The sequence below is a fragment of the Rissa tridactyla genome, chromosome 8 (genome assembly GCF_028500815.1).
Source record: "Rissa tridactyla isolate bRisTri1 chromosome 8, bRisTri1.patW.cur.20221130, whole genome shotgun sequence".
NCBI classification, from domain to species: Eukaryota; Metazoa; Chordata; class Aves; order Charadriiformes; family Laridae; genus Rissa; species Rissa tridactyla.
The window spans coordinates 14,610,748-14,634,024 of NC_071473.1; the positions used below are offsets into that span (position 1 = coordinate 14,610,748).

The window sequence follows — 23,277 nt, forward strand, 5'->3', positions numbered from 1 at the left end:
TATGAGATTTGCTCTGGTACATCTTCAGTGATTTGCAATGCCCAGACACTCTACAACTCAAATGGAGCAGTAATGTACGTCTTCCACAAAGCAACAGTGCTTCCTGAGAAGTAATTCACTTGAATACTGATTGGAAATCTACCTGCGACCTCATTAGGAACAATACACCAATATAATTTCCCCTTAGAGCTGAAATTGCCTGCTGCACTTCTTGTTCACCCTATCCGGAAAAGGACTGAGGACTCCAAACTCCTGTTGATCTCAGTAACACACACTTCCCTCCCCCGGCGCAAGACTAACATTATTCTACAAATAAATAAAATAAACAATTACAACAGGAATACTAAGGCACTCAGCAAATGTTCAATATTAGATGTACTTAAATATTTACTCCTGAAGCTCGATTGGAGCTCACAGTGTGCATCTAAAAAAAGTAATAATTATTTGCATTACAATAGCACCTGGGAACCTAGTCACAAATAGGACCCTCTTGTACAAGCACTGAACAAAAAAGACAGTCTCTGAAAAGCTTTTACACCAAAAACAACTGTGCAGTACTTTCAACTACTTGTTTTTTCCATTTCCAGGGCTGAGCTCCTACTGTTCAGCTGCATGAGACAGTAAATATATCCTCACCCTGTACATAAATTAAAAGCACAAGGAGCCTGTGCATCACTGCCCAGCTCTTACCTATCATCATTCCTCATTGTTTCCTATAAAACAGCAAAGCAGAGACCATTCGTAGCGTGCTTTTGGCAAATAAATTGCCATCATAACACTGTATCTATATTTTACATATATAAAAATATTTATTTTTAGGAATGTCAACACTAAATCAATTTTTTGTTGTTGTTTTAAACCTCTTCAATTCTGAATATGGTATGAACTGGTGGGTTTTGTGATTAATTGTATGTCTGTTGCAACATGGTGTTTACTTACAAAACACTCTGGGCCACACTGGTGATTAACTGTTTTTTCTTATGTCTGAACAATAATTAAAACCAATGTTTATGTTCCAGACAAGGACATACACAAAGGTAAAAAAACCCCTAAATCGTGCAAATGTCAACTTATGCTGGGTTAGAGAAAATGGAGATAACAGGTTGGAAATGTAAAAACCAGTCATACAAAATAAAACCCGAGATGTGTGTGCACCGTCTTTTCATAATGGTGCAGATAATTTTGAAAATATAAACACAAAAATGTATCCCAGCTTCTGTAGTTCTAAAGAAACAACCTGTGACCAATAAATCAGAAAGCTGGGTATCTTCTGCTTACTATCTTATTCTGCCAAACAATTATGCAGTGAAATGTTCTAATTGCACTTTGATTTTAATGTTAAAACCCATTTCCATAATTTCAGTGGATCTTTACAACACCGTTTAATATTTGCCAATGAAGCAAATGAGCTGCAAGTAACATTCACAGATGGTTCATGTTTTCCATTAAGTCTGCAAGCTAAGATTTTCTTTGTTTACAAAAAAAAAAAAGTAAACGCTTTGGAAAAGTACCATGAACCGGAGGCTTACCCAACAGTAAGTGGCAGCCTGAATGCCTCTCAACACCTACAGGTGAACGAGAGCTCCATCACCAAGATAACACACATTTCTCTCACAGGCGAAAATGAAACCTTGGTCAAGTAAGGGGTTTTATAACAAACATGGGCTACTTTCTAAGTCTAGGGTGCAACTGGGTTACGCGTAGGTTTAATGAACCAGAGCACTTCAGACTAGCCTGGTAAGGGGGAGACAAAGCTTGTTTCTCACATGGTCATCCCATCTTTCTCAGTTTCTCCTATGATCTGCTTGAGATTAGGGAAACAGTTCTTCCAGGGGTTTTTGTCTGTTTCTATAAGAAACATTTACATCAGCATAAATGCAGACTTGTCAGCTCGAAGTGTTGTAAAAGGGATATCACATTGTTAAAATAATTAACCCATTAAACAGATATTTCAAAGAAAAATATCTGTCTTTCCTCCAACTAGTTTCTACTCAACTTTTTTTATTTATACAGGAAGGTTTCAGTGTCACAGTATTTGAAGTGGCATCATTCTGACATACTAACCAGTTTAAATTGTGTTGACCCAGGGTTCCCACAGCAGCTATTGACTGATCACAGTATGAACTGAGCAGAAAAGGAGAAGAAAGGTCAAAACAATGATGATCTTAAAGCTGTGCTTTTGTTCAAGTGTCTACTCTGTATGGGAATACCAACTCCGGCCCCTAGTTTATCATGCTATTAGAAAGTGGCAAAATACACAGAGATGTAAATACAACTTTCTGATGCAACAGAGGGAAGTTGAAGAACGTTAAGAGAACTGAATGTACGTTCTGTTAATTCCTTACTGGCAAGAGGCCAAAGCGATTCAACGGGTTTTGGTTTATCATTTATGCTCCAATATTAAGACAATGCTGGGAGTGAACACCTTTTCATTTCAACTTCCTATTTTTGGGCAACTCTAATTTTGACCTAAATATTGGGGGGGAAAAAAAAAAAGGAAAAAAGGGGGGGGGCAAAGGAGATGGATGCACATTTTTTAGGGAAGGTCAGGGCAAGGTCCTTCTGCCAAACTCAGAGCGCTGAACTTCTATTCCAGCGCGGGGAACCTTGCCTTCTGCTGTGGGGCTCTGAAGTTCTTCTTTAGAAAGAAATTCTTCTCAATAGCTTGTTCACTTTGAACTAATAGCTATATACACGCAGAACTAACAGTTCTGCATCGCAGAACATTTAAGCTGTAATATAACAAGCAAGAACATCATGATGGTTGTTTACCACTAATGCAAACTGCTGTTGAAGTACTGTATTTCTGAGCGCTCACTCTGGTTGGATAAGCATCCTAAAGACTCGATTAAAGTTACTGGTCACACTCACCAATTAAGTTTCTTTACATAAAACTGAAATCTTTTTTTCTCCCATTCAATAATGCCCAAGTTTTAGGCAAGAAGTGCTTGTATTTTTCAAAATTATTTATGTTTAAAGCTGTCACTGACATCTTAAGCAAGAGAACGAAAATAAAGCTAACTGGTTCTGTGATCACAGGAACTAATTTCCTGTTTTCAAAAGCTCCGATTCAAATGTGCAAACTCCCAGTTTCTGCATAGTAAGTCTAATTGTGGTGATGTATCAGAATTAGGCAGCACAAGTGCAGCATGTTCAGCCCACGTATCCTGGAATTAAATCTGCTGCATCGATACACGTGCTCTCTGAAAGCACCAGGCTTACAACAGCTATCTTAAAAGCACAATGGCCCTGACCCAGCTCCCGAACATTTACAAATCTTGCACATGATAAAGTACTTAAAATTCACCCCACAAACATTTCTGGAAAAATAAGGTGGACATAAACCCTCAGATACAGACACTCTTAACCCCAGGGGCAACATAAATTCTGCACAGCTCTTCTCCACTATATTTTAGTGCCTGTGCAAATACTCTTTACCTTCAAATGAAACACGTGCAATGAAACCGCAAAACCTTATTAAGAAGTGCTGGTTCCTTGCATCACTTCAGACAATTGAAAATCACAGCAACTCAGAGATTGCCTATTATTTTTTTCTCCTAAAGGCCGTATGAAGAACTGTGAAGACACACTGCCTGATGATCCTATAGTCTGGCCCTGAATCATCATTGAGGCACAGTAACTTAGAGGCCTGTTTTCCTGCTGCGTTGATAGGTCTATCTGAATACGAGGCACTTATACTGCGATGGCTTACTTTGAAAATATGTATTTCTGCGATTGCATCATGTTTCCCATCCACACTTCCTCTCTCTGCTGCTTATAAGTGATGATCACCTTCCATCAACAGGGGGAGAGGGGCCAGGATTAGTGAGCACCAGTGAGGGACGTAATGAGCCTTTCCCGGAGCACACTTGCGGCCGGATCGTTCAGCCTGTAGTCAAATGTTTCTCTAGGAAATGACTTCTTTATTTTAGTACAGACATTTCCTCTATTTCTGCTGTTAGCATTCCTTGCAGTGATATTAGTGACTAGGTACCACCTAAAAGACACAAACATTACAGGACAAACCCCAGCTGCTACTACTGAATTAGAGGCGAGATTGAGAGCCGCTGAAATACGAACAGAGCAAGTGGACCAGCAGTTTGGAGAGAATTTTCAAACCTTTTCATCCACTTGGGGGAATGCACATGCACGTTCCTTTTTTCTTTCTTCTAAGAGACTGCAGTAACTCCTCTAGGGATCTTTTCTTTGCAAGCTTGCACTTCTGTTGCTGGCTATAAGAGTTTGCTTCACAAATTAGGAGACTTTCCTCCTAATGCAGGGACACAGCTCATCTTTCTTAATGCCCCCTTCTCCCTCTGAGTTCACAGCTTTTTGGTTTTGACCTTGCTGCCCTCTTAAACAACTTCAGTGAAGTAGGGTCTGCTTAATTGGCAGCTCCCAGTGAAAGCAGAAAAAGGCAATTAAGTGTTTGTACTCCAATTTATGTGGGTTCTTAAGACAAACTATCACCTGAAGTTTCTAATCAAGTAACGAGGAAGTGATGTGTCTTCAACTGACACTGCCAGCAGTTGGAGTGGGTTTGTTGCAGTAATACTTGTTCACTTCTGCCGAAGGAGCCCGCACCACAAATGGGCCGAGGAGGAGTTATTAACTCACTAAAGCTACTTACGTATAGCACTATTTTAATAACACATATTGCAAGAGGCAGCTATTAAGAGCGAGGTTAAGTGCTGGTTGCCTGCCTGGCATGGCAGCTCTGCTGCACCGCTAGGAAAGGACCCAAGCAAACAGCAAGACATCTTTATGGAAGCGGAGCCAAACAGACATCCTTTGACAGGGGCTTGTGCCTGGGTGCATTGCACAGTGGCGCTGCACAAGGCACAGGTACCACAGACCCCTCAAATCCAACTTAAATCCTGGATAAGAGTTTGCTTTGTGTCCCGTGCTCCTCACTTCTGCTTTTGAGGGCGATGCTGCAGCGTTATGCTTTACTGTCAGCTCACTACATATAAACACGCCACCTATTTTTAAAGGCCTAAAGATATCTTAATAGCCTCATGCACCTTTTTTCCAAGTATTCGTGGAAATTCACATACAGTGTTTGCATTTATATTTCATATAAGATTTACATGCCATTAGTGTTAGTTGATTAAATTGCTTAAAAACCAACAGTCCTCAATTATTACATCTTCCTCAGCCAAATGCCTTGTTTTCCTCTCGCCTAGCGTTAACCTTCCTCAGCCTGTAGCCTTCCTGTTCCCCGTCTCACAACCCTTTTCCCTCTTTCCGCAGATGAATCTGTCGTATTTCATGACACCCACTCTTCTTAAAGTGCTCCTGCACTGCCACCATGGTGCCCCCTTTGTGGCAGGTTGGCTTTGGCCACTGCCAGATGCCCACCTAGCCATTTTCTCCCTCCCCTTCCTCAACAGGAGAGCAGGGATGGAAATACAAAAAAGCTCTTCAGTTGAGATGAGGTGAGATCACTTACTGTTTACCATCCCAGGCAAAGCAGATTCCACTTGGAAGGGGAAGTTAATTTAACTTCTTGCCAATTAAGATAAAGTTGGATGGTGAGAAACAAGGACAAGCATTGAAATACCTTGCGCCCCGACACCCCTCTTCTTCCCAGGCTCAACCTCACTTCTTCATCCCCCAAATCCTCCACCTCCTCCCCATTTAAGGCCAACTCTAAGACTACAAGAGTTTTTTTTCATCTGCCTCTACAAAAGTTGAAAAGCAGAACGAAAGTGGACTTGGTTGCGTTAAGTAACACTCACCCACGTCATTTTTTTTTTCCTCTTCACAGCCAAAAAGTTTTTCTCCCCCAAAAAAAGAATGCGTTCTGACTCCCATGGTTTCCTCACACCTGAGAAATGACCTTAGAGCCACCGTGCTGCTCACAGGAGCAGAACCTGATGCACCTGTAAAGCTTCCCCTTAATGCCAGGTTCCTCACCAGCAGCTTTACTGCATTAGGAGCTCCACCCTGAAAAGTGCCTGGGAGTTGAAAAACAGGTGCAGGTACTTTCAGGCTTTTATCTTACTGACTGGCCAATGGCAAAATGACCACTGCTAACGGAAGGAGAAGTCAAAACAAACACTAGGAAGAAGAGAAAATTCAAGACTGCTTGAAAGCTGCCTATTTTTCTCATTTAAAATAATTCCAAAAAATAAGTTTTACGTGCAGCATAAGCCTAATTATGGTATAAGACAGTGTCCGGATGTTTCAATTAATATAATTACAAGAGTATCCTTTGAGCTGAACTCCACAGGTGAAGCCATTCTCTGATTTACTGTCTCTATATAAAAGAAATAAAAAGAAATAATAATAATAAATAATATCATAGTAATAAAAAATAAAATAAAAAAAATAAAATAAAATAATGAAGGCAGCTCATTCTGTCTGAGCGATAGTCTATGGCTACAAATTTTTAGGTTATTGCATTTTACATGAATCCATGACGATATTTTTATCACATAACCAAAGAGCGTGCCCAGAACGTGAGACACACTCTAACAAGACTTGTGTATACAACAGGTCCTTGAGTACTGGCAACTTGGCTGAAGAGCTTTTGAGTTTTAAGGAGCATTCTTTTCTGCAGAGCAGCTGCAGGAAATCAGCTGGTGACCTGTTTCTCATACACAGGCTGCTGTATTACCCAGCATCACTGAAAGCACCACACAATTGAAATAAGAAAGTGGGGGCAAGAATATATGATAATACCGACTACTGAGCCAGACAAACAGCACAAGAGTGCTTTTTTTACTTTGTTAATACTAAGCCCATTTAAAAAAAAGTAAATCTAAGTCTCCCGGCTTTCAAGTTTGAATATTTAGTTTAAACCAGTGAAATGTTGTACTTCTAGGCTGCCTTTTACAATAGAAGTTACTGAACGTGAGGATCTCTGGAGGAAATTTCTTTTGTATTGGACACGGGCTTGGAAACAGCACACAGGTGGTTCTGCAAACGCCCGAGAGCTACAATTTCTGTTAGCAGGGCCTCACCCTATTTTAGGAGGCTGGGCTGGGATTCGTGCATGTGCAGGATGGAAAAAAGACTGGTTTAAAGTTTCCTCCTCTATAAATTTCATTTTAGGCTTTTCTATGAGAAAAGACATTTTTACCTTTTATCCTGGGGGCAGGGAGAGGACAGCTTTGCTGACCACTCTTACGCATGCTTCTTTATAGTACAAGTACAGCAGGCAGAGGGAGCACCTCTAGTTTTGTTTTTTTTTTCCCAGTCCTGGAGATATTGCTGGTGCAAACAGGTTTGGCAAAGGCTTGGGAAAATGTAGCAACACTCAAAGAGGCAAATAAAAGTTTGCTTTTCCCATGCCGTAATAACAAAGTACATTTTTTCTGTAAGAGTTAATAGTGAATACTCTAATATTTTATATAAGGTGTATGCCGATGAGGTAGGATGGTGTAGGAGAGGAACATGTACGCCTGCAGCCGTTGACTGTGTTAATGAGGTTTCTGCAGGCCTAATCCTGCTGATTTTCCATCAACAGAATAAGCTTGTTTTCTAACATTGTGCAAGGCTGTCGCAGCCCAGACGAGAGAGGAGCTGCTCCGTGTTTCCCACAAGAAGAACTACAAACTGCAGCCTACCCATCTGACAGTATTTTAAAAAAAATAAAAAAAATGTTAGTACTTTTAACTGAGGTTGTATTAAATGGCCTGTACCCGAGGGAGCTGGCAGTGTAGAGGCTAAATGGCTCTCCTTGGCTAATACAAATTCTAGGTGTACTGAGCTGAAGGTGCTTCTTATCCGAAGGCAATGGCTAAACAAATCCAGCTTTGTTCAGGCGGAGATTTGTTCAGAGGAGAACACCTAGAAATGCCAGATCCTTTAGGCAAAGAATCACAGCTAAATATCACAGAAACTGTGTAAAATGTATTTTGCTGACTCTCTTTGGCCCTTACCGACTAGATTCGGGCAGAGGGGAGAGGCCAGCATCTGCATTTAAGTAGAGTAGCCAGGAATTTTCTTACTTATGAACTGGGGTATTAAAAACAGCTTAGACCAGCCAAAAAGAAATATTTAATCTTAGTTCATAGTAAATTAGGTGCTTAAGAAGTGCAGGGAAAGCAGCATGGCAGGAGACCCAGATTCAAGCCTGTGATTCCCCTCTACCTCTACTTTTTATTTCTCCATATTTGAAGTACTTAATTAATCTATACAGAGTTTTTAATACAATACAGTTGATTAACGCTAGTAATTTCAGTGCCTTTTTAATATAACAAATCTCTTCTGAGAAATATTCCCAGTTAATGATCTGCGTCATTTTTTAAAGTTTGCCTTCTAACTAATTTTAGTGGAAATATCATTAAATTCTTCATTATACTTATTTATAGCAAGGACTGAATTGGATTTTAGATGTTATGATTTTACCATAATAAAGACCTACAGCTCTCAAAACACACTATTCTCTCTGCTTTTGGAGCTTTAGTATGAAGTTTTGGACGTAGGAGTAACTTAAAAAAAAATGATGGGGAGGATTAAGAAAGTTTCTGTGCCGCTTTTTGGGGCTGGCTGAGCGTCACAGGACGATGCCTCGGGGTGCTGGTCCACACTGCCTCTGCCCACACCTCTGCAAAACCTCCCAGCCCTCTCCTCCCACAGCTCATTTTGGTCCTTGTGCCACAGCATCCCACTCCCCACGACCACTGGTCCCATCGTGTTGAGGCTGGGCTGTAAACCCCTGGCGCTGAAAGGATGGAGAAAAGAAAAACTCACCCCTTCTATGGGGTGCGTGAGTGTGCTGGTGTTTCTCTGCTCTTTCCACATAGCCAAACCGTTAACGTCTCTCCCCTCCTTTTCTGCTTTGCACACAGGGGTACGTTTGCTGTGTCCCATCTCACTAACCAGTGGAAAAGAGTCATTTCTCCAGCATGCCCCATCCAGCCGAGGCTCCTTGCCAGCCAAAGGTGGAGTGGCACAGGACATCACCAGCTGCTTCAGCTGGAGGTTAAAAATCAGACACCCCCCCCTTGAGACCTCCATCGGCGGTACTGAGCTCGGGGGAGCTCTGCACGGCACGGACAGGGTTTGACTACCAGCCATGTGAAAGCCCTGCCCAGCCAGACCCTGCCTTATTATGGAGATCTGAACTAACAGCTGATTGGGAGGGGGGCAGGCAATCATGTGTTTCCACTATGACTTTTAGCAACTGCTTATCCCCTAAGCTGAGAAGTTTTGGTTTTTACAGTTGGCTCAGAAATAAGGCAAAAATAACCATATTCCAAGTGTATATTTTTCTAATAACATTGTTTTGACCAACCCTACTGTAAATAAACACAGTGTAACTATTGGTCTCTACTCTTGATTTTTAAACAGAAATGCTGGGGTTTTTTATTTATTTTTGTACCCAGAGGGTTTTTTCCTACTCCTGGGTAAAGCAAATCCTGGGGCAAATGGGTGGTTGTGCCTCAGGGCCAAGGATGTGTGCAGCAAGGGTGGTGGCAGCGGCGGGAGCACCATCAGGTCCCTCCGATATCCACTTGTGAGCTCTGCCACCACGAACAGATCGTGGCATCGACCTCGGTAATAGGAACAGCAATGTGTTTTATCCATGGCTTTGGTCCTGTAGGGTCACACGGCTCTTCCCAGCAGGAGGCGGAGGAGGGCTGTTCTGCACCCTGGGCTGCCATGTGGGATGCAGCTTGGCTCCCCCATGACACCCCAAGCCATCCACGTCCCCAGGCGTCACCTGCACAGTCACCTCAGCTTGCTCTACCCTTCGTTCAAGGGCTCTCCTCCTCTCACTGTCTGCTTTTTCACTCCTGCCCTCTTTTTTGAGGGGCAGTGGACTCCCGCTGACGGGAAGCCGTGCACAGAGGGTAGGACAGTTTGCTCAGGGTCTGCTTCAAACCCCTGTGGAGATGCAGAACGTGCCAACTCAGCCTCCCTCGCCTGGCACAGCCCAAACTCAAGAAGTCTTGCACCCTACATCGGGCAAACCACACTGGAAATGGAGACTTAGCTGGGCCCGTGATCAAAACACATCGGGAACGGCCAACAGACAGTGAGTGCCCTGTGCTTACGCAGAAGCCTGCATGGGCGCCAGTACCGGTGCGAATGTACACCATCTCCACATGAATTATGCATTTCTTTGCATGTAAAAAAAACGAAGCATATTTATGCATCTTTCTTTATTTCTTTTCACTTTACAGGACGTAGCATGATGTTTCCCCCTCATTATATTAGACCTTGAATTAAGGCAAGTTCCTCGTTAGGGTTTTAGGGTTTGGTGGGTTGTTTTTTTTTTAATTGCTACTTTTAAATTCTAGTGAAACAACGAGTAAACAAATAAAAAATTCATTAGAGAGAGGCAGCTCAACTTAGATGAAAGTTTTACGGCATATAGCTCTGCTTTCAAAAGCGGAAAATCCAGTCACCGGGTCATTAGCACAGCGTGCAGCACCACAGAAATGAGGAACATTAGAACTTGTGTCGTTTGCAAGATTTACTAATATTTCAGTGTCTTAACAGCAATGTTTCAGCCTAAAAGCTTCCCAAAAGGCACTTAAACATTTAAAATACCAGATCCAAATGGCTATGGATGCATTTACTCATTACGAGCATATTTAAAACAACGCATTTGGGCTGGCTTGTGACAACTTTGGGGCTACTGTGGGAAGGCAGGGGGAGGGCAGGAGGAATATTCGTTCCTTATTTCGCCCCTTCGCAAGGGCAGCCAGAGCATGTCTGCGCTTGAGCATGTGTGGAATGACCGCGGCAGTGCCAGCGGTGCTCGTGGGAGTCGTTGCATGTACAGATTACATTTTAGTGTTTGACTGTGAAGATTCCCCTGAAGAAGCTAACGCTGATTATGATCCTAGCTTGATAGCTTTGCTTCTTTGAACATGTCAAGTTAATTTCATGCTGAATAAGGAGAAAACTTATGCCTGTCACAGTGCTATATATCAGTCAGGAGCTAAGAACAAAGGCTTTAAAAGCCAACCAACTAGGTTTGCACATGGCTTGGCTACAAAAAGCAAAATGCAAGCACTTCGGTGCTTTTCACAGCACAGGTGAACTTCCCTTTGGAAGAGAAGGGGGCTACAGAGGGGTCCCCATTACCATGTGAAATGGCTTTGCATCCTGCTCTTCAGCGCTGGCTGAGGCACTCTGGCCAGAAAGGCTCTGCAGGTGTGTCAAGGGCGGCTCCTCTGCATGGCCATCCCCTTCTCCCAGCTCGCTCTTGAAAGGTAGCTGTTGTAGTTAGTTACCAAAGAGACTTTTCCCCTTTAAAGTCAGGTTAATATACTAAGAGAGCATGAGTCTTTGGGGGTTTTCTTTGGTCTTTTATTTGGTTGGTTGGGGTTTTTTTTCCCAGCTCCAGAGTCTGTTATGCTTTTAAAATCTTGCTGTTTGATCTCAAGCTCATCCAGTTTAATATCAAGAATTGTAAAAAGAGTCTTTAAAAGGAAAAAAAAAAAAAACCAACAAAAAAAATCCCACTGAGTTATTTACGCAAACTGCTTCTCTTGGATCAGATATAAAAATAAGGCCTAAGAAAACCTTCATAAGCTGCACCACAGGAATGCAATTACTACTGAAAACGGTACAATCCCAGTTGCTATCTTTTAGAATTTTTTAAAAGTTTGGTAATAGTTCCAGTAAAGCCATCTTAGTTACAAGCAAACCCATGTATAAGGAGAAGTCCCAGAGATTTTGCAGATGCCCGTCATAAGGAAATTTCCCAAACCTCTGCGTGGCCCATCTTGAGGCTTTTGCAGTCTTAAGTTAAACCTTCTGAAAGACGGCTGGCCAGTTGTAAAGGAGGGCAGGGCATTGACCACTTCATTAATAGCAAAAAGTCTTCTGGATTGTTTTCTATTACTTTTTAGCACATGCTTCTTTTATTGTTATGAAAGACAGGTGTGTCCTATGGGCATGTTACAAGCTACTGGTGATTTTTCTACTTAGGGGGAGACAATTAAAAGTGACTTGAAGAGCTAAGCCTCTAAACTCCCTGACAAGACTATCGGTTTCCTTCTCCTTTGCTCTTTTCTCCACATTATCAAGAGATTCACAGAAGAGTTGCTTTGCTTTTGCAGTTGAGATTCTAGGAAAATTCAGTTTTCAATTACCCTTAAATATCTTATCTAGGTTGGGTTCTTATACAAAATGTTCAGGAAAGCATAAGGGCCAAAAAAAAAAAAAAAATTCATTAATTTCTCCTGTGTATGTGGAGGAGTGCAACTTAGATGGAGAGAAGCCTTAATTCTCTGTTTTCTTCAAGGTCAAATTTCTCTTTGAAGGCTGGAAGAGAATTCCTGTATGCAGAACTATGGGAGAAGAAAGTGAGTCGCCCTCCCTTCCCCACTGCACAGAAGGCCTAGTGAAAGACTGCCCCCAGTGATAGGAGAGGAATAGCTGTAATCCCATTGGACTGGACTATGCCAGCAAAGAATTGCCACGGCTCTCTTCCATGGCTCAGCAGTTGTGATTGTGGCCTTACATCCAGCCAACACGAAGGTACCAGACCGTACCGAACCCCCTGCAGCTCTGCAGCCTGTGCCTACGTAGCGCATCGCTGAGCAGGTGGCTGTCACGCGTCGGTGTTGCACAGTGAAGCTGACAACGTGGAGTTCCTTACTCAGGTCTCTTCCGGCGCAAGTCCCCAGTCTAACCCAGGGAAGGCTGGAGCAATTCTGGGATGGGTTTGGTTGGTACTAATCGGCAGCTTCCCAAAGCCCATTTGCCCATAAAAGCTCAGGTGTCCCTCCTGATGTGTGCCCAGGAGGGGGAGGACGACAGCTGTGGAGTCTCCTGCTTTGGTGGGGTTTTCAGCCAAAAAGTCAATACCTTCAGGGACTTCGAAACTCTTTTTTCTAACAATGAAACTACACAGTGTTAGTTCTATGGCTCCTCATGTCAGTGAAATATGATGGGCAAGGATCAAAATAAAGCTAGCCTGTGACACATGGAAAACAGATTGCTGTCCCAAATCAGCCTTTTAGTTGGCTTATTCTAAAATTCTCTAATTCTGTCTCCCTAGTAAAAAAAACTTACCTCTAATTTTGAAAAATGTATCAATTTGCTTTCAGACATCCATTCCTGAATTTAAAGAAAATGGGTCACCTTAGATGCTTATATGCTCTGTGCTGAGCCTTGCAAATAAGCACAAAAAAAATAAAATTTAAGGCATTGTCTCTTCTCTGATTAAAATATACTATTGATATTGTTGCATGCTTGTGTTTACATAGAAGATAATTGAAAAGTTTCTCTTTTAATACTGTCTAGTTTTCTGCAGCATGATCACAGGTACCAGAGACCTCATCACTTTTCCTTTTCACAGGCTTAAAGGTATTTAAAATTCCTAGGTTCTGCTTACTCAGCAACCTGCCTTCCTTTACTTCATTGTTAAGTTCCCCCTGCACACCTGCGTTAAGTACCAACACTTTTTTTCCTTTTCTCTCTCTCTCTCTCTCTTTCTTTTTTTTTTTTTTTAAATCTTTAAATGTAATTCTGGCAATGAGTAGGAAGAGAGTAATGCAGATTACATGGCTAACAGCACAGTGTATCATCTACCTTTGGCAGTACAGCTTCTTGTCCACTGAGAAGGAAGAGCAAAGGAAAGTTGGTTTGGGAGTAAAATCAGCAAAGTGAGCTTTGTGAGCTTTGCTCACAGCAAAATGTGAGCTACCTTTTAAAACATTGATATGCAGACAGGAGGTATTAATGGGGTGCATCAAGAAGAGTGTGGCCAGCAGGTGGAGGGAGGTCATCCTCCCCCTCTGCTCTGCCTTGGTGAGGCCGCCCCTTGAGTACTGGGTCCAGTTCTGGGTTCCCTGGTTCAAGAAGGACAGGGAACTGCTGGAGAGGGGACAGCAAAGGGCTACCAAGATGATTAGGGTACTGGAACACCTCTCTTATGAAGAAGGACTGAGGGATTTGGGTCTCTTCAGTCAGGAAAAAAGACGACTGAGGGGGGATCCTATCAACACTTATAAATACTTAAGGGTGAGTGTCAGGAGGATGGGGCCAGGCTCTTTTCAGTGGTGCTCAGTGACAGGACAAGAGGTAACGGGCACAAACTTGACTATAGGAAGTTCCACCTAAACATGAGGAGGAACTTCTTTCCTTTGAGGGTGGCAGAGCCCTGGCACAGGCTGCCCACAGGGGTGGTGGAGTCTCCATCTCTGGAGACATTCAAAACCCGCCTGGACGCGTTCCTGTGCCACGTGCTCTGGGTGACCCTGCTCTGGCAGGGGGTTGGACTGGATGATCTCCAGAGGTCCCTTCCAACCCTGACCATTCTGTGATTCTGTAATCCAAAAATCTACAGTAAGGCTTAGTATTAGAGTTTTGTTAGTGAAAATGAGTACTGACCTGCTAAAGCAAGTTGACAAAATAAGCAGTTGCGTCCTTTCTGATTCTAAGGAGGCTAAGAAAACGCAGTCTAAAACCAACTGGCAATTTTTGCATAATGTAAATATATATGTACTATATGTAATGGTTTCTTTTCAGAAAATAGTAAAAAGAAGAAACACGTAAAGTCTAGAAAATTTCAAGCAAAATTTGTTTATTGTCAGCTGCTTCCATTAACTCAGGAGTGGCTGTTGCACTAGAAAATATTATACAGATTTTTAAATCACCACAGATAAGGGAATACAATACTTTTATGTATAAATGTTCTAGCACTCTACCAAATCTTCATAAAATAAAATTTTTAGTAAATGATCTTGTTATATTAGCAAAGTAAGGTCTTAATTTCTCTTTCATCTAAATTGAAAAAAAAAATAAATTACCTGCTCCACATTGTCTCTTTTAATCACAAACAAAATGAAGTTTAAGTTTAGGAATGAAATTAGAAGGGAGAAGAACTTTCAAATTTATGGAAAAAGTGCACAAATCTCACAGTAAAAAAAGAACTTGGAAGTGTCCTTTGTCAAAGGTCTAGGCAAACATAGACAAATGCTTCTGCCAAAGTTGAACTATACCTCTTTAGGTGACTTCAGTCTCTTAAAACCCTGAGTGTACTTCGTACAAAATAACTTGAAAACACCAGGGGCAGGCTAACTAACTGACAGAGAGATGGACAACTGGATGAGAGCACAAATGTACACGTATTTCCATTATTTTGGCACCGAGCAAAAAGATTTCTCTATTGGCTTCCCCTCAAAGCCACCGAGAATAAAGCTATAAAAGATTATCAAAAAGTAGGCCATGTTGCTCTGCTTATCATATTCATGTTGCCACTTCTCATTTTCCAGCGGTAAGAGATTTCAGACTGGGTTCGGAGTGGATGACTAGTACAGCACGCTGGGGTGATGCATGCCTTCCTCTTAATCCGAGTGCACAAATTACGTCCTCACATACCTAGAGATACGGATATTCTTATCATGGGAAACAGATGTTAGGGGACAACGTTGGCTGAAGAGAGGGACAATGTCAAATTTTTGTACCACGACCTAATGGTGGGCCATATTTCAAAAAATAAAAAAATAAAAAGACACGTATCAGAATCTAGAGACATCCCACGGGAATTTCTCATCTTTACAGCAGAATTTACCAACCCTAGCAACATGTATATTTCTCTCTCTATTCCCAGAATATGAGAACTGCCAATAAAAGCTTTTCTGCTTCCCAGATAAAACTATTTTTTCCCCCTCTTGCTTGCTTTTATTCCTGAAAAAAATGTTTGCTTTTTAACTGTGGAGCAAGGGGCTCCAGATCTTTCAAGTCTCTGATGAAACCTGATGAAAACATTTTATCAGCTGCATTTGTGAATTAACAATGTCTGTATCCCCAGGCCATCGCTCTTCTCAAATAAAAGGAAGTTGGATCATTGCCCTCCTAGGTGAACATCAAAAGTTACGTCCAAGAAGATGTGAAATGGAGCTTCTAGAAGAATAGAGGTGAGGATAGCAGAGGCACTCAGAGTGGCAAGTGCAACTGCTCACTTCACAAAAAAGGTGGCAATTCTGTGGGTGGCAAAATCAAACAGAGGTGGGAGTGTTACAGCCATGATTTTCCTTGCTTTCTCAAACACCGTAGAGCTGAGATCTCACCTCTCATTTCAACATTTGACAGAATTTTTATATAAATCAGGCACCTCACAAACTTGAATTCCATTTTAATACCCCTGGTAAAGCCTCTAAAGCCTCCCTCCGAGTAATAATTTTCTGCTTTCTGCTCTATAAACCACCAGAAAATCCGTTCACGTTAATTCTGTTGCAAATGCCATGAATTGAATATCCTTTTAGAAAATTTCTGTGATAAATTTCCAGCCTTAGAAACTCTTGTTTTGGAGACCTATTCCAAAGGGCAGGTTTAAACCTTGGCTTAAAAAAAAGAACTGCCCTGCTGGCAGTTACCATGCAGATCTAGACAATGGACTCTTCTTTCCTATGATGAAAGTGCAACCCAGTTTCTAGTTTAATTGTTATTGTGATCCCTTCTCACCACTCACTTTCCACCGGCACGCAATAACCTCCTTTTGTTAGAAAGCAACGGCAAAAAAAAATTAGGTTAAACTGACCCCCTCACTGGTGGCTTTGAAACTTTGTGGCCTCCCTTATGACACCCACGCATGTGACAATGTTCAAAAACATCCTTAATCTTTCTTAGGACAGGGATCAAACTCCTGAATAAATCAGGAATTACTTTTAGTGGAAGACTTTTCTCTAAATTACATTTATGCAACTTGTTATTACATTTCATATGAAGTATCAGAGAGGCTTATGGGAAATAGGATAGCACCTACTGTAGGTATCTATTTCCCATAGAAGCCATTAGGGCAAGTTTATTAGCCCATCGTGGTTGTAAATAATGAATTCAATTCAATATTTGGGGTTACCTGGGGTTTAAATTGGTACTGATCTCAGTCTAATGTTTCCAATTTCAGGAATTGTAACACATTACTATATGCCTTTGCCAGCATGCAAAATGTTAATCTTGATAGATTACATTAATCTTTATAGAGAGCACTTTTTGCTCCACTTATATTTCAGGATCTTAACTCCTCAACATAAGGATGCTTTAGCTCTTTATATTGAGAACACTGCACATTTATTTTAATTGGATAACTGAGCTTTTCTGCTTACTGAGCTGTCTGCCTGACATTTGCAAAATGCAGCTTTTTTTCCCCTAACATAACCTAACTGTTCATTTTTATAAGGCCTGTCATCCAAAATGCAGAACCTAATCCTTAATTAGTTGTCATATTTGTTTAGATGTTATAGATCATCCATTGTACTGAACTCTTTGGTTTACTGTCCTTTCATAATGTCCATTAAATGATTATTTTTGCATTCACTTATGTTTTATTTAACAGCTTTCCTGCATCCTGAACACCTGACTTCCAGGCCTTTTGCTAGAGAATGGAATCATTAAGTTGGTTAGGCACGTGGGCTGCCCAGGCAATGCCTGGGTAAATCACAGCTAACAGAAAGCAAACTAAACCAAGGCATAAGCAGTGCTGAGAAGAGCACTGGGAGTGCAGTGAAGTACCTTGAACACAATAAGCTTTTCTCCAGTTTGGATTTTCAGCTGTAAATCTCTTTTGCAATCAGGAGCCTACAAGAAGCCAACCTGTCTCATGGGAAAGAGAAGGGACACTTCAGCGTCGTCCGCTCCCTGTTAAGCAAGCGATGGGGTCATGGAGTCATGTTTTTTTCAAGCTGATCTAATGTGGAACAGGGACTGGAATCCAGGGGAGAGTCCCAACCAACAGACTATTGAAGAAGTGTTTCTCAATGACTAATTAGTTAAGTAAAATGGAAGATCTTTAACAGAACTGAGGACAGCTTGAGCCAATACACGTCACCTACGTATGGAAAAAAAAACATTCCTGTATTACGTTAAGCCAAGAGAAGATTTTTAAAGCCACCTCCCACATGTATTTGTTAGTGCTTTGAACGTGGTTTCAGTGGGCATGGCAATCACCTCTGCCTCCCCTCTTATTCTTAGAACCCCTACCTAACTGGGTACTGCAAAGCTTATAAACCAAGATTGCCTACCTTGAGCAGCCTCCTAGGACATTAGGTAGCAATCTGAAACGTCTGACAGCCTCCACTAGAGAGCTAAACAACAGCTGAACAGAAGCTCCTGGCCCTGAATGCTGCGTGATTGAACACCTAAAACGACATTGACGTTTCCAGGTCCCGTCATGGATATAATTCAAAGTATCTGCTCTTCATGAATGGGTAATCCGCGCATTTCATTGCTTTGCTGCATAGCAGGAGTTGTAACCCAGCCAACTAAAGCGAGCGGTGAAGCGCTCAGGTAGTCACATCACTGTTTCAACTACTGCCATCGCATTAGATTCGTCCCTTGTTTGTGTGGATATAGGAAATATACCCGCATACTTAAATACGAGCCAGCATGAAAGAAAAAACCTTTCTTTTCCAAGTAAGAAATAAGGACCAGCTCAGAAAAGAAGTACTTTTCATCTTTTTCCTCCCTGTGCTAATCTCAGTCTTACCGTAGTAAGAGAAAAGATTCAAGTTGATGATATACTGGTATAGACCACCTAGATTTTTTTCTGATCCCAGTCTGTGTCCATTGTGCTTTTTGTGAAGTGCTGCAAGACCATTATTGGTATGCAGAGCACTAGGGAAGTGGTGGAGAGGCATAGAAGCTGCCGGAAAACAATTTCCCTTTCAGACAAAAAGCAAACATCTCCATTGCTGTCGGAATCAAGTTACATGTTAAAAGGACTCAAGTTCCAGTCTGGAAAGACGTGGCGTAAAGCTCATGTTATAGTGAGAGGTGAAGTGTATGACCTTTAGGAATAAATTAAGCATTATGATAAACTTTTATAATATGGGTAATTTCATAAATTCTTCGCAGGCCTCCCAAAATCAGTCTCCCTTCTGATCTCCCACTCAAATCTTCTCTTCCCACTGAAATAAGGTTGCTTTTTTGTTTTTTCTTCTTTTTTCTTCTCTCCCCTCCACCTACCAAAATGATATTTCAGCTCTACTTCAGGGAGGAAATCATTTGCACAGCTTTTTTTTCCTCACGCATCTGTACTGTAAAACTGAAAAAAAAAACGTGGCAATAGGAACACGTCAAACTTGCAAAAAAATCACTTGAGGTACAAAACAGTAATATGGCACAACAGCAATTCAAACTAAAGACAAAGTTCCCAGAAAGTTAAAGAAAATTAAATTCTAGTTAAAAAACTTGTCATTTTCCCCAAAAAGGAAACCTGCATGCCCCTAAAGATGATCAAGAACAAGCAGTACGGTATGGTATACAGTGACAGTTCTAAGATTTCCTAAAAAGATTCAATTATTTTATCTTTGCTAGACAATTAAGGCTGTGTTAGAACTTTAAATAATTGGAAAAAATACCCTGAAAAGCTCAGTGCCTTTTCCTTTTTTGTTTGGTTTTTTTTTCCTTTTGGTTAAATATGATGCTTAGCTTATTCTCTGGCCAATTGTTCAATAAATACGAAGTTTTTATTAATTTAGCATGTGTTGGCTACTTGGCTGAGAAAGGAATCACTACTCATTAAAACATAAATAATGATACAACAGGCAGATGAATCCAACCACGTGAAAATTATGTGGTGTTTCAGGTTCTGTGTGTGTATCCCACTCACATTTATCTATTCGCATTCTTCTCACCTTCCTTCAGTCTAAATCTTCCTCAGCGTTACTACCTTTGTCATTTCATCCAGCCAGCAAAGGAAACACTGTCAATATATCCCCCACGCATGGTGTGGAGGACAGTACACTCGAACATTTAGTGCTCGTATTTCATATAAAGATATAAAGTAAGCATAATGTAATACCTCCTCCACCATTCCTGGCAAACATCAGGGTTTCTTCTCTTTACCTTCCCAGAAGGATCCAAGCACTTTTTAGAGTAAAGCTTGCTGCTAAACTGCGTAACTTGCAATGTTTAATCCCTTATCTTTATGTCTTCTCTTCCTCTGCTAAATTACACTATAACACGAACCCAGGCAGAAGAGTCACATAATTCTGCTGGCACGCACATGACATGATTAATGGCACATTAAACTCATCACCCTCACCACGACCTGCTGGACTGATGGGCAAGTCTAGACCTACAAGTGTATGCAGTCGTCTTTCCTGTGGCGTGGACGAGAAACCTGGGAGTGACAAGGCGGCGCCTTCCTGAACAGTTCTCTTCCCTTCCTCCCCTGTACTTGGCGGGGCACAGAAACAGCAGCCGTCCACGAAAAAGACAGGGAAACAGAAGGCTAACTCCCACCCAGCACTGGAGAGAAGTGGTGCGGGCACATACTCGCTCCCCGCTGGCCCTCCCCAGCATCGCTGCTCCCCGAGCAGCACGTGGCTGAGCAACTACAGGCACCTTTCATCTTGGTGGTGTTTTTGCGATCCTCCTAGATGGAATGTCCTGTTTAAATGCAGTCAGTTTGGAAGATGCCTTTTTTCTTTTTTTTTTTTCTTCCTACGAACGAACCCCAATTCTTCCTCATGTATCATGCAGCGCTGCCTGAAAATGACATCTCATACTGGATTAACCTTGCCTTTTCGGGAAGCAAACCTTCAACCCAGTCCTGCGCTGAATCACATCGCTCTGGCCTCTGGCTGCAAAGCAGCAGCTGGGGCCCGCTGGTGAGGTTATTGCCCCCCTCCCAGACACGGACCCCCCCACAGCAGCCCCAGCACTCAGGCACCAACCTTGTCGGGCTCCTCTGCCCAGCCAGGCTCCCAAACACCACTTCCAGGCAGCCAAAAACCTGCCGACCTTGCCAAGAGAACATCTGTTTGTAAGTACATGGGGTAGGGTATAGATGGTGCAACTGTGGACAAGCTCTTGGACCAACACAATAAAAAAGAAAAGCAAAATGACTTTGAACACCAACGTATTTTTACCTTTTCAGACTAAGCTTTTATTTTGATATTACAAACCATTTTTCTTTATTCACAAATCACGGTTGTGATATAAACACTAATTTCTAAAGACAGATATACACATTTTCTGGGTTTGTAGGGTGTTTTTTTAAATCTGTTTAGAAGTCACTATATTCCACATATGGTAGTAATAATTTTTTTCATAAGTCATATTATCAGTAGTTATTTATATAAGTGAAAACATTCCCAATATATATTGTAAAAAAATTTCAAATGCTTTTCTTACATAACTATTTCAGACATACATTTTAAAATGACTACTATGAGTACTGTAGGAGCTTTATAAACAAAATATTTTCTAATATGGGCTGCACTCTCAACCTTTCAAGATTATTTTAATAGACTAAAACGCCATATAATCATTTGGAGAGTGGGAGTTGTAAAGCCATCTCATGAAAATTAAAATTGCAAATAAATTCTGTTATTCCCCACGTTAGACATTTTGTGTGTGCAGTTCCAAAAGAGATGTATCATCCACGCTTCAAATTGGAAGCCTAACATTTGGTAAACATTTTTCAAGTTGCTTTATCGTGGTGTTTAAGTGATTTTATATTTTATTTTTTTTTTTTAACAGGAGGCTTGTTTCATATAACTTACATAATAAATGTGGGGATTGAACTCTTAATAAATTCCAGTTCATTCCCTCACCAGTATAAATATATGTTACTGCCCCATTTTTCATTGATTAATATAGTCTCTTTCTCTCTCTGTTTCAATTTTAAAGATAATTTATTTTCATTCTTAGATATAAATGCTACAGAAACTTTGTTTTCAAATCTTGTGAAACTTTATTGATGGTTATTGTTCAACTGATCATACTGCATGCACATACGATGACAAAGAGAAAGCCTGATCACAAACACTTTTTTTAAAGCAGAGTTGTTATAGCAAGTTGGCAGGTTCACAGCGGTGAGTTGATAATTTACTAAGGTGCTTGCCGGTAGGCACGCACGTTACACATGAGGATATAACTATCTGCAGCAAAACTGTAGCAAGACAGTTTTCTGCTTTATTTATTTAAATACAAAAACAAGAAGACCCGTGACAAACACCCCAACTTAGGTTAACTTGTAAACAGGACAACATGGAAAGAGTCCAAACATATGCACAGACAAACTGCAATTTTTCAACTATGCTTGAAACCGCCACCCGGGCATCCGCCGGGCTGCACCCGCCCGGGACCCAGACATGCGGCCTTCTCCGGTCAGCGCTCGGGCAGAAGAAGGTCCCTCTTTTGTCCCAGTTGAAAAGTTGTCTTGGGCCCGATATTTAGCAAAATGGCCTCGGTTTGAAAACTAAACAGGGGCAAGTTGTCATGCCTTGAAAAATTGCAGATTGTTTACACGACACAGTCATGTTTCCAAAAGTACCAAGCTGATGAAAATACCATGATTATCTCTACTCAATGATTGCAATACTTGTAAAATGCTTATATAAATCTGAATATGATTATCATATAATTCCATAAAAATGATACGTCTGTCTCTAACAGTTGGTCTACTAGGCTAAATCTAAAGCATCATAGGCTGTGTATTTCTAGAACTTAACAACTCCACTGCACGGATGTAAATTTTATACATTTTTTTTACTGGTACAAAGAATTTAAGTTTTTATTACTTTCTTTTTTGGAAAAAAAAGAAAAAAATAGAAACAGTGCTTTTATCACCTTTTTATTATTGTTTTTTTCCCTCCCATAATATAAAAGTCAGCAATGATATCAATAATTTATTTTACTGGAAGAAATATAAAAAGAATGCTTGTTAATGGTCTAACTAGCAGTTTTTGCCTAAATAACTAGTTATGGTTAAATAGCTGAATACTGCCTGGTGGAATGCTTTAAAAGGGTGCCTTTGGACAGTTTTTAATCCGATTTTTATGTACAAGTGTCGAGAAAAGCACCCCTAATAAGAACATAACCTTTGGCTTTGAACAAACAGTGAATAATTTAAGACAGCTGATATATGATAGTTGGTGCAGTGGGGCCCCTTTTTGCTTCATTAATTAATATTTTAGCCAAACCCCATTCCCATGTCCCCAATTTCCCCCCTCCCTCCCGCTCATAAACGAAAATAAATGTAGATGCAGAAAAAAATGACTACTGTAGTCACTTACACTCTTACAAAACATGTGATAACCCCAATAGCTTAATATTCAGCATATATAATTCATTTACATGATATAGCACTCTTGATTGTGGCCCTAAAACAGTTTTTATTCATATCTAGCAGCTTTCTAGATCAACCACAAAAACTTCTACAGCCAGCAATCAAACTACGTAACCTTCAGAAATTAAAGACCCACAATATTAAAATACACAGAACAAAATATCTGAGGTATAAGATAAAAAATGTAATTTTTCCTCTTTTTAGAGTTGCTAAAATGATGCACTACTGCATGTATTGCAATACCCAGGCCTCGGAAAGCTTCCTTTTTCCCCACATTGGAA

The 23,277-nt window shown here is 41.0% G+C and overlaps 1 protein-coding gene across 12 annotated transcripts in view; it reads right to left on the reverse strand.

Moving 5' to 3' along the window:
* Window positions 1-22,895: 22,895 nt before the first annotated feature.
* The window catches only part of RBFOX1 (RNA binding fox-1 homolog 1), a 1,295,853-nt gene continuing 1,295,471 nt past the window's right edge, over window positions 22,896-23,277 (reverse strand). For all 12 annotated transcript variants that reach the window (XM_054212203.1, XM_054212205.1, XM_054212206.1 and 9 more), the window contains one exon: window positions 22,896-23,277. This exon is cut by the window's right edge. The gene's annotated coding sequence lies outside the window, so the exon portion shown is untranslated.